This window comes from Mobula hypostoma, chromosome 16, assembly GCF_963921235.1.
Source record: "Mobula hypostoma chromosome 16, sMobHyp1.1, whole genome shotgun sequence".
NCBI lineage: Eukaryota > Metazoa > Chordata > Chondrichthyes > Myliobatiformes > Myliobatidae > Mobula > Mobula hypostoma.
In genome coordinates this window covers 14,769,749-14,780,735 of record NC_086112.1, presented here as the reverse complement: position 1 = coordinate 14,780,735, position 10,987 = coordinate 14,769,749, and positions in this window count along the sequence as shown.

Sequence of the window (10,987 nt, the reverse complement as noted above, 5' to 3'; positions counted from 1 at the left end):
AGAAGGATAGACAATTTAGGAGAATGGGCAATGCAATGGCAGATGGAATACAGTGTCAGGAAGTGTATGGCCATGCACTTTCTAGAAGAAATGAAAGGGTTGGCTATTTTCTAAAGGGGGAGAACATACAAAAAACTGAGGTGCAAGGGGACTTGGGAATCCTTGTGCAGAATTCCCTAAAGGTTAATTTACAGATTGAGTCTGTGGTGAAGAAGGCAAATGCAACGTTAGCATTCATTTCAAGACGACTAGAATATAAAAACAAGGATATAATGTTGAAACTTTATAAAGCACTGGTGAGGCCTCATTTGGAATATTGTGAGCAGGTTTGAGCCCCTTAACTGGAGGGGGTTTCAAAGGAGGTTCAGGAAAATGAAACCAGGATTGAATGGCTTGTCATATGAAGAACATTTGATGGCTCTGGGCCTGTATTCACTGTAATTTAGAAGAATGAGGAGTGACGTCATTTGGCAGGGGTGTCTAATTCCAGAGGACACAGCCTCAGAATAGAGGGGTGTCCTTTTAGAACAGAGATTTGGAGGAATTTCTTTAGCAAGAGAGTGGTGAATCTGTGGAATTCTTTGCCACAGGGGGCTGTGAAGGCTAAGTATATTTAAGTCAGAGGTTGATAGATTCTTGATTGGTCAGGGCATGAAAGGATACAGGGAGAAGGCAGGAGACTGGGGCTGAGAGGAAAATTGGATCAGCTGTGACGAAATGGTGGAGCGGACTCGATGGGCCAAATGGTCTAATTCTGCTCCTATATCTTATGGTCTTATGGTATAGTTCACGATGGACCCCTTCAACTGTCCTCACAGTGCACTGTGCACAAAGCCAGGCTGGGAGTTAAACACGTTCTCAAAGATCACCTGAGCCCAAAGCTTTTTCATGATTTTTAACAAAAAGACTTTGTGAAACTGTCATTGTGGGATCAACCTCACCGGGAGAGAGAGAGCCTGTCTGAGATACTGAAGTGCTGGTTTGTGGATTAGTTTTGATAGACACTGGATCAAGGTTTCTTTGGGGTTTTGGGGCTTCTGTCGCTGCTTGATTGATGCGGGGGCGGGGGGACATGGGGTTGGTGCTTTTGCTGGCGTAGGTGTGGGAGAGGGGTTGCATTTGCTGCTGCCTGTGCGAAAGAAGGGAGGGTGCGTTGTTGTCTACGCATGCACATTGCCTTCCCTCTCTCTCTCTCTCTCTCTCGCTACAATGTGAAGACACCAGTTAAAGCCCTCTCCTGCGAGCGTTCTTTTATTTAATTGATATGTAGCTGTGCACAAACACAACATATTGGCGACGAACACGAACCTGAATGTCAGAAAATATCGTGAACTGCACCGACAGTTATGGGACCAAACAGCACGAAAAGGCCGTCACAGACGCCAACAAAACGCTTGAGTAACAGGGACAGATGTGCTGAATTTAAAGTGAAAATGACCTGGCGATGGCTTCAGTCGGGAAAATTGATTAATGGTGTTAATGAAGACTGGGTGTCATGTATCGAGAGGGTGGAACTGTATTGTAACATGAACAAGGTGAAGGACCAAAAGAAAGCCCCTACACTTAGCTTAATGGGCCCAAGAACGTACAATCTCTTATGCAACTTAGTAACCCCCGAAAAGCCAGCGAGCAAGATATTTGATGAAATTGTTACAATTTTACAATATCCCTTGAGCCCCAAACCACTGACAATAGCTGAGGTGTTTAGATTTTACAAACGGAACCACTCAAAAGATGAAAGCATTTCTAAATACATTGCAGAACTGTGCATACTTTCTCATAACTGTAGCTTTAGAGAGGGACTTCCTGATGCATTAAGGGAAAGGCTTGTATGTGGCAGGCATAGTCAAAGCACTCAAACGAGGCTGCTATCCAAAAGAGACGGAACCTTAGAACGGGCATTGGCCACTGCAATATTGTTAGACTGCAGCAAAGGACACAGCAGAACTACAGAAAAGGGGGTTAGAATATGAAATGTAAAATAAAAATATCCCTGAATGGTGCAAAAAGCCGAAGATGTTATCAATGTGGCAAACCCTCCCATGATGCAAGTGTTCAAGGAAAAGGCGTGCAGAACGTGTCACAGACAAGGTCACCTGGAGAGAATGTGCAAGGCAGACAAAAAGCACAACTGAGTGAAAAGTCTCAAACACAGAACTAAGCAAATCCATAAAGTTACTGAATATAAAACAGAATCAGACAACATAGGGTCTGACAAAGGTGAGCTCTCATGCCCAGAACAGCACAGTATAACTGAAACAGATCACAATGTAATCTGGATCACAATAAATGTGTCTGGTGTAAAACTGAAAATGGAGCTGGATACAGTGTCAACTTTGTCCATAATTCCAGAGGCTGACTACAACAGTCTACTGCCTACGATACCACTAGAGAAGACCTCAGTAATGCTAAAGACCTACACAGATGGAAAAATGTCTCCCAAAGGCAAAGTGAAGGCAATGTGACGTATGGAGGCCAAGCACAGCAGTTAAAGCTTTATGTATTGAATAGTAGTGGGCCAGCACTTTTCAGATGTGAATGGTGGAGGAAAATTCAACTAGACTGGCATTCAATCAAAGCTCTCAGTGTGGCATCAACAAGCAACTACAGCCCAAATGGTAGCACTAACCAGAGGCTGTCACAGCTGCTTAATGCTATGAGAAGAAGTTTGAGAAGGGAATAGATAAACTGATCGCAGACTTGGCCAAAAGCTGTTTGGGATGCCAGAAAGTTCAAAATCCAGGCCCACAGGCAGCATTACACCCACGGGAGTGGCTGTCTTCACCATGGCAAAGAGTACATATTGACTGTGCTGGGCCATTCATGGACTCCATGTTCCTGATTGCTGTGGATGCTCATTCAAAGTGGCTGGAGGTTATACCAATGAAGTCAACCACCTCAGCAAATTCTGTCTCACACTGATGACCATCTTCGCCAGAAACAGCTTACCAGAACAAATTGTGAGTGACAACGGACCGCAATACACGTCAGAAGAATTCCCACTGTTCATGAAGAAAAATGGCGTCAGACATTTTAAGTCAGCTCCTCATCATCCAGCAATGAATGGGTCAACTGAAAGGTTTATCCAAACCTTCAAGGTCCATTAAAATGATGGTCAAGGAGGACATTTCTGTACAGCACAAGGTGGACAACTTCCTTTTTGTGCATTGGAACTTGTTCGTGCGACACCAAATCAAACACCTGCAATGCTGTTCATGAACAGGAATCTGAAATCTCACATAGACCTCCTGAAATTGGATATAGAGGGAAGATCAGAATAAACAGTTCAGCCAGTTGCCAAGTGAAACAGCAACGAGCTTCGAGATTGGACAGGAAGACCTAATGCATGATTACTGAGAAGACAAGTAGACACCTGATAGAATAGCTACAAGAACTGGACCACTGATATACACAGGGAATGTTGGAGATCAGACATGGAGACATCACATGGACCAGGTACTGGATGCTCAACTAAAGGACACACCTGAGTAGAATGCATCCATCAAGATGGACACATTACAGTGATGATCATGTCACTGACAGCAACATGACAACAAAAACCCAGAACATTGTCTTAAACAAGACCCCTACCAATCATGATGCCACCTCACAGGCCCAGAGGAGTGACAAGAACATTATCTTAGACAAGACACTGCCAATCCTGATGCCACTCTGCAGGTCCAGAGGAGCTATCCTGAAAGAAATACAGCACTACCCAAAAGACTGAACCTTTAGAACTGTGAAGTTAGTTATGGGCTGTTATTGTGAAAGCATGTTCATTTGGAATATGGATTTAGGAAAGGGAAATTGAATGTTTTGTTCATATACAGTTTTATGTTGCATTCATCTAAATGGGGAGGAAGTGTAATATATGGATCTATTTCTTTTAAAGCATGACCCCCCACCACCCAGCACTATGTATTGATCTGTTGTCTGTGCATGTGCTGTTGTCTACGCACGCATATTGCTTTCTCTCTCTCTCTCTCTCTCTCTCTCTCTCTCTCTCTCTCTCTCTCTCTCTCTCTCTCTCTCACTGCAATGTGAATACACCAGTTAAAGCCATCTCCCAAGTGCATGCTTTTATTAAATATGTATGTAGCTGTGCTTCGATGTTTCCATCATTCATTCTATGAGGCCTCTTGTTTTGTGGATGTCTGTGCAGAGTACAAATTTCAGGTTGTATACTGTATACATTGATATTAAAATGAGCATTTGAACCTCATAAAGTAAAACCAATGTTAGATTCATTGATGCCTGGATATACTAATATTATCAATTATTCCCATAATCAGTCTTAAACAGGGTATTACTCACATGAAACATTCTACAGCTATGCCGTGGACTAGAGTGAACTTGCAGCACGGCAAAAGTTAATAGCGATGAACGATAAATGTAATAGTTCCTTCAAAGGACATCTACTAAATGTTTACCAGTATTATGAATGCTCAATACTCAAAGATATTGCTGTTTCAAGGGCAAATGAAGAGTGGATGGAGACGGATGTTCTTCTTCCATGTTTGCTCCAAGTCAAAATCCAAATTAACCCACACAGGAAATTATGTAAGAAGCAGCTTATGATCCCCAAGTGATGTGTGTACGAAACAGTCTGCATACAAGACAAACAGACCCTTTAGAGGCAGAACACCACTGCCCATGGATTTGCCTTCCTGATGAAAGATATTTCTAAAAAAATAAGTAATTTTGTTTGATGGCTCCGCTATGCATAAAGGGATTCACATCCTTGTTAAGTGAGCAATGGTGTAAGGTGCATGAAAACTCATTATCCTTAAGACCATAGGACACAGGAGCAGAACTCAGCTATTCAGCCCATCGAATGTGCTCTTCCATACGATCACGGCAGATTTATTATCTCTCTCAACCCCATTCTTCTGCCTTCTCCCCATGACCTTTGATGCCATTAATAATCAAGAACCTATCAACGTCTGCTTTAAGTACACCCAACAACTTGGCCTCCACAGCCATCTGTGGCAATGAATTCCATGGATTCACAATCATTTGGCTAAAGAAATACCTCCTCATTCCATCCCGGTCTAGACTCTGCATCATCAGTTGATCATCATATTTCTTGGCAGGTAATGTCATGACTGAAATGTGTTTTTTTTTAATGTTCAACTCTTATGACAGCAAGGATTTACAAGGATGTTGTCAGGATTAGAGGGCCTGAGTTATAGGGAGAGTTGGCTAGGCTAGATTTTTACTCCTTGGAATGTCGGAGAATGACAGACAATCTAGCAAAAGTTTTTAAAGTCTTTAAAGTTATGGAAGCCATAGATAAGTGGATAGGACTTTTGGTTTTGGATTCCCCAATGCAGGGCAGCTCAAAACTAGGGTGCATCGGTTTAGGGTGAGAGGGGAAATATCTAAAAGGGAACTGAGGAGCAGCCCTTTCAGGCAAAGGGTGGAGAGTGCATGGGATGAGCTGCCAGAGGAAGTGGATGAAGCAGGTACAATGGCATCATTTACAAAGCACTTGGATATTACCTGGTGGGTGGGGGGCCTATAGGGATAAGGGCCAAATGCAGGCAATTAGGACTAGCCAGATGGACAACATGATGCACATGTACTCATTGGGCCAAATGGTCTGTATCCTTGCTGTATTGCTCTGTGACTCAACAATTCAACGACAGAACTCTATTCCCTTCCTGTCATTTAACTAAATCTCCCACTTACAGTACTTATTTATTGCTTCTTTATTGAGATACGATGCAGAATAGGCCGTTTGAGCCATGCCGTCCAGCAATTCCCCCAATTTCATCTCAGCCTAATCACAGGACAATTTACAATGACCATTTAATCTCCTAACTGGTACGTCTTGGGACTGTGGGAGGAAACCAGAGCACCTGGAGGAAACCCACACAGTTCATGGGGAGAATGTACAAACTCCTTACAGACAACAATGGGAATTGAACCCAGGTCACCTGTACTGTAAAGCATTGTGCTAACCACTATGCTACCGTGCCAAAAGGAACAAATCAGTAGTAAAACCATATGATCAGCCATTTAGTTAATCGGAAGATTATCCAGCCAAAAAACATTACATTTCTGTTTTGAACACTGGTAGTGTTCTCTAGTGGGATTTGCAGCATCCTTTACAAAGTCCCCCGTTGTTAGCAGAGTGGCCCTGACAACGATAGTTAATTGGAAAATGCTTTTTGGCTTCAGTCATCTTCTGCATTTTTGAGCTCCAGTTTCTGTTGACAGTGCGAGAAAATCCTGTTGTACAGTGTCCTATCTTGGAATGCATACTAGATGCTGGGAAAATGTAAGATACACTCACGTGGATGCCAAGCAGCAACAGCAGACTGAATGTCACAATTGGCCTGATTTCACACAGAAATTGACACAAACACAAATTACACTGGTTAAGCTCAATTTTAATCACATAACACTGTGAAAACAAAACACTGCTTTAAACATCTAATTACCAGGCACACGTATTTGCTACAGCATGAAGATGTTAACAGAAAATTTGAATAATTCGTTCTCATGCAGAGCAAAAGCAAAGAATAAAGAATTCTAGTCACCCTTGCATTTGTTCAAGCATACGATGGTAGATCTTGATATTTGCAGTGAGTAACACAGGGAGAATCTGAAAAGTTCTCGGATGTGCACCCAGTGGCCACTTTATTAGGAACCTCCTGTGGAGTGGCCTCTGAGTGTAGGTTCATGGTCTTCTGCTGCTGTAGCCCTTCCACTTCAAGGTCTGGCATGTCATGCAATCAGGGATGCTCTTCTGCACACCTCCGTTGTAACACCTGGTTACTGTCATCTTCCTGTCAGCTTGAACCAGTCTGGCCATTGTCCTCTGACCACTTTCATTAACAAAATATTTTCACCCGCAGAACTGCTGCTCAATAGATTTTTTTTTGATTGTTTTTCAATGTAAAACATTCTCGGTAAATTCTAGAGACTGTTGTGTATGAAAATCCCAGGAGATCAGCAGTTTTTGAGATACTCAAACCACCCTGCCTGGCACCACAATCCTCCCCCAGTCAGAGTCATTCAGATCATATTTCTTCCCCATTCTGATCTGTATGAGAACTCAACCTCTTGACCATCTCTGCATCTATTTATTTTTTGAGTTGCTGCCACATGATTGCTTGATTAGATATTTGCATTAATGAGATGTACAGGATTGTCTAATAAAGTGGCTGTTGAGTGTATAGTTAGCTTAATTTTATTGAGAGTTCAACCAAAACAATTTAGCAGATGCCGACATAATGAAAGATTTTTTTCGTGACTGCAGACAGAAGCATAATTCATTAATCGTGCATGGGTTGAGGAAAATCATATGGAGGGTATAGACAGGGTGGCTCTTTCCATTCAGGTTGGACAATACTACAACTAAAGGTCATAGGTCAGGGGTGAAAAGTGAAATATTAAAGAGGAACCTGAGGGGGAACTTTTTCACTCAGAGGGTGGTGAGAGTGAAGGACAAACTGCTAGTGGAAGTGGTGGATGTGGGATTAATTACAACATTTAGGAGAAGCTTGGATAAGTATATGGATGAGAGGGGTATGGATAGCTATGGTCCAGGTACAGGTGGAAGGGATTTGACTAAAAGTTCAGCACAGACTAGATGGGATGAAGGACCTGTTTCTATGCTGTATTGCTCTATGGCTCTATACATTAGCAAATCTTCTTTACCCACTCATCATAAAATCTCATTCACTGTCACAGTCCATGAAAGAAATGTTCGCCAAAAAACTAGCAGTCACGTACAACTGATGACAACACCTAACCTAACTGAAAACTTCCCATCTAGCTTTATAATATGCTGTTTAAAAGATCCATTTTGATTGACAAAAATTAGCAAATTGGATTAATGTACAACTGATACTATTAGTTGAGACTTTGCTGTATCTTGAGATTGCGGATGTTAGAGAAGCAAATATGTGGGTCTACTCAGGAAGTATTAATGAAAACGGAATAGTTTGCATTGGCAAACACAGTTACTGAGATGAGGGATAGGAGGAGTGAACTTCTCAGTAGGAATCCCACTTTGTATGATATACATGAATGGGAACGAAGAGCTTCAATATCTTTGCATCACATTTCTGTTTGCCATTCGAGAAAATAAAACATAAAGGAATCAAAGTAATTCAGATACTGAAAATCTGAACAAAAATGATGGAAGTAGTCAATAAGTCAATCAATGTTTATAGAGACAGAAATATATAAGAATATAGTAACTATACAATAAGTTTTATTCCAACAAAGCAAAAAGAGTTTGAAGAGATTCGGTATGTCACCAGAGACTCCAGATTTCTGCAAATGTACAGAGGAGAACATTCTGACTGGTTACATCAACATCTGGTATGGAGGCGTCAACTCACAGGATGGGAGGAAGTTGCAAAGTGTTGTAGACTCAGCTAGCACTACCCTTGTCACTATCAAGGACATCTTCAAAAGGAAGTGCCTGAGGAGGAAGTATACATCATTAAAGTTCGTTCAAAGTTCAAAGTAAATTTATTATCAAAGTATATATATGTCACGATACACAACCCTGAGATTCATTTTCTAGCAGGCATTCACTACAAACACAAAGAAACAAAATAGAATCAATGAAAAACTGCACACAGTAGAGACAGACAAACAACCAAAGTGCAAAGTACTCTAATTGGGCAAATACAAAAAAAACACCCAAACAAACAAATAAATAAATATTGAGAACACAAGTTGTAAAGTGAGTCCATAGTTTGTGGAATCAGTTCATTGTTGGGCTGGGTGAGATTATTCCCTCTGGTTCAAGAGCCTGATGGTTGAGGACTAAGAACTGTTCCTGAACTTGGTGGTGTGGATCCTCAGGCACCTGTCCCTCCATTCTGATGGCAACAGCGAAAAGACAGCATGGATGGCAGGGGTCCCTGATGATGTTTGCTGCTTTCCTGCGACAGCACTCATTGTAGATGTGCTCAATAGTGGGGAAGGCTTTACCTGTACATCACTGATGCTTGCATACCAGGTTATGATGCAACCAGTCAGTATACTTTCCACCATGCATTTTAGAAGTTTTTCAAAGTTGTAGTTAACATAGTAAATCTTCACAAACTTGTAAGAAAGTATTGTGCCTTCTTTGTAATGGCACTTACATGCTAGACGCAGAAAAGATCATCTGAAATGATAACGCTGAGGAATTTAAAGTTACTGACTCTCTCCACCTGATTGCCTGATGATGACTGACTTGTGTATCTCTGGTTTCCTCCCCCTTTAATCAATAATCAGTTCTTTGGTTTGCTGACATCGAGTTGTTGTTGCGACACCATTCAGCCAGATCTTTAATCTCCCTCCTACATGCTAATTCATCATCATCTTTGATTCTGCCAACAACAGTGATGTTATCAGCAAACTTAAGTATGGCATTGGGGCTGGACTTAGCCTCACAGTCATAAGTATAAAGTGAGTAGAGCAGGGGCTAAGCACACAGATGCACCCTGTGCTGGTGGTGATCCTGAAGGTTGCCAATCGTAACTGACTGAGGTCTGCAAATAAGGAAACTGAGGAAATCAATTCTTCCTTGAATTGGACCTTAACTATCCAGGTCCTGCCCTCTTCCCACTACTAACATTAGGGAGGAGGTACGCCAGGCTCAAGACGCATACTCAATATCTTATGAACTGCTTAATTTGAATATAGTGCATAACATGATAGAATATCCTGACGTGCTTTTCACAGATGATCCAGCAAATGTACATTTCAAGTACAAGATTGTCAGGAGATTTAAACAGGCAGAGAGAGAAATAATAAGGTTTCCGATGAAGTTTCAAGAGTGGTGTCAAGATAGCTTAAAATTCTGATGTGAAAGCTAGGCATTTCCATTAAATTACTTCTGTCCTACCACCAGAATTTTATTGGATCTAGTTTATAAACCACATTTAGAAATGCAGATGGACTTCCTCCAGTATCTTCTACAATGTGTGACAAAATGTGAAACTGCAAAGATATCTGGTGTCCAATTTGGGAACGTGGACATTATGATTGCACTGGAGCCAGAATTAGAAGACTCCAAAGCAATTGGTAGAATTGAAAATGGTTGAAGAGAAGAGGCCAATATGTCTGTGGAAGGATTTATAACTAAATAGCAATATTTTGATGCATTCAGAGTCAGGGTGTCAGTGATAGTTAGAGACAGAATGATAAGGAGTGAACATAATGCAAACTTAAAATATAGGTTGTTAGATTTTTGGACTTGGAAGTTGGGAAAGAAATGCATTTGGGAGAAAGTGAAGGGAAACATCCAATATAATAAGGATACTTTTTTGACAGCTATAATTAGAAACACAGTGTGAAATCAGACCGTATATTCTCTACAAATAATCCCGTTCTGCTTTCTTGACGGTGCGGGAAAGCACAGCTCTTGCTGACCTGAGAGCTGTCTTGTCCCTGATCTGAAGACAGTACCCAGATTTCTCAGCCGTGACCAGCCCTCTGCTGTCAGCCATGACTTCTGATTTGCCCTCACATAGATGTGTCAATTAATGGTGACTTCCTCAGTGCACTTCTCTACATAGCCAGTCACAGATCTCACACATTCATCGATGTTAATGTGATGATCTCAAGTAGCCAGATCCCTGAGCATGTTCCCGCCTGTGTCTTCAGAACAGTGCAAACAGTGCAAAAAGTTGGCATCTGTAATGAAGGACCCTTATCACTTAGAGCGTGTCCTTTTTTCATTGTTACCATCAGGGAGGAGGTACAGGAGCCTAAAGGCATCCACTCAATCTTTTAAGGGAAGCTTCTTCCTCTCCAACACCAGACGTACGATAGCATTAGGACAAGAACAGTTAGGATGGGAAACAGCTTCTTCCCTCAGGCTGTAAGACTGCTGAAATCCCCGCCACTGCCCAGTCTCTCACTTATGAAACACCAGTGATGTTATACATTTACTTTTTAACTTGTATCATATATACACCTTAGTAAGTAAAGGCATCCGTTAGTCTTGCGAGACCATGGATCTGCGCCTGGA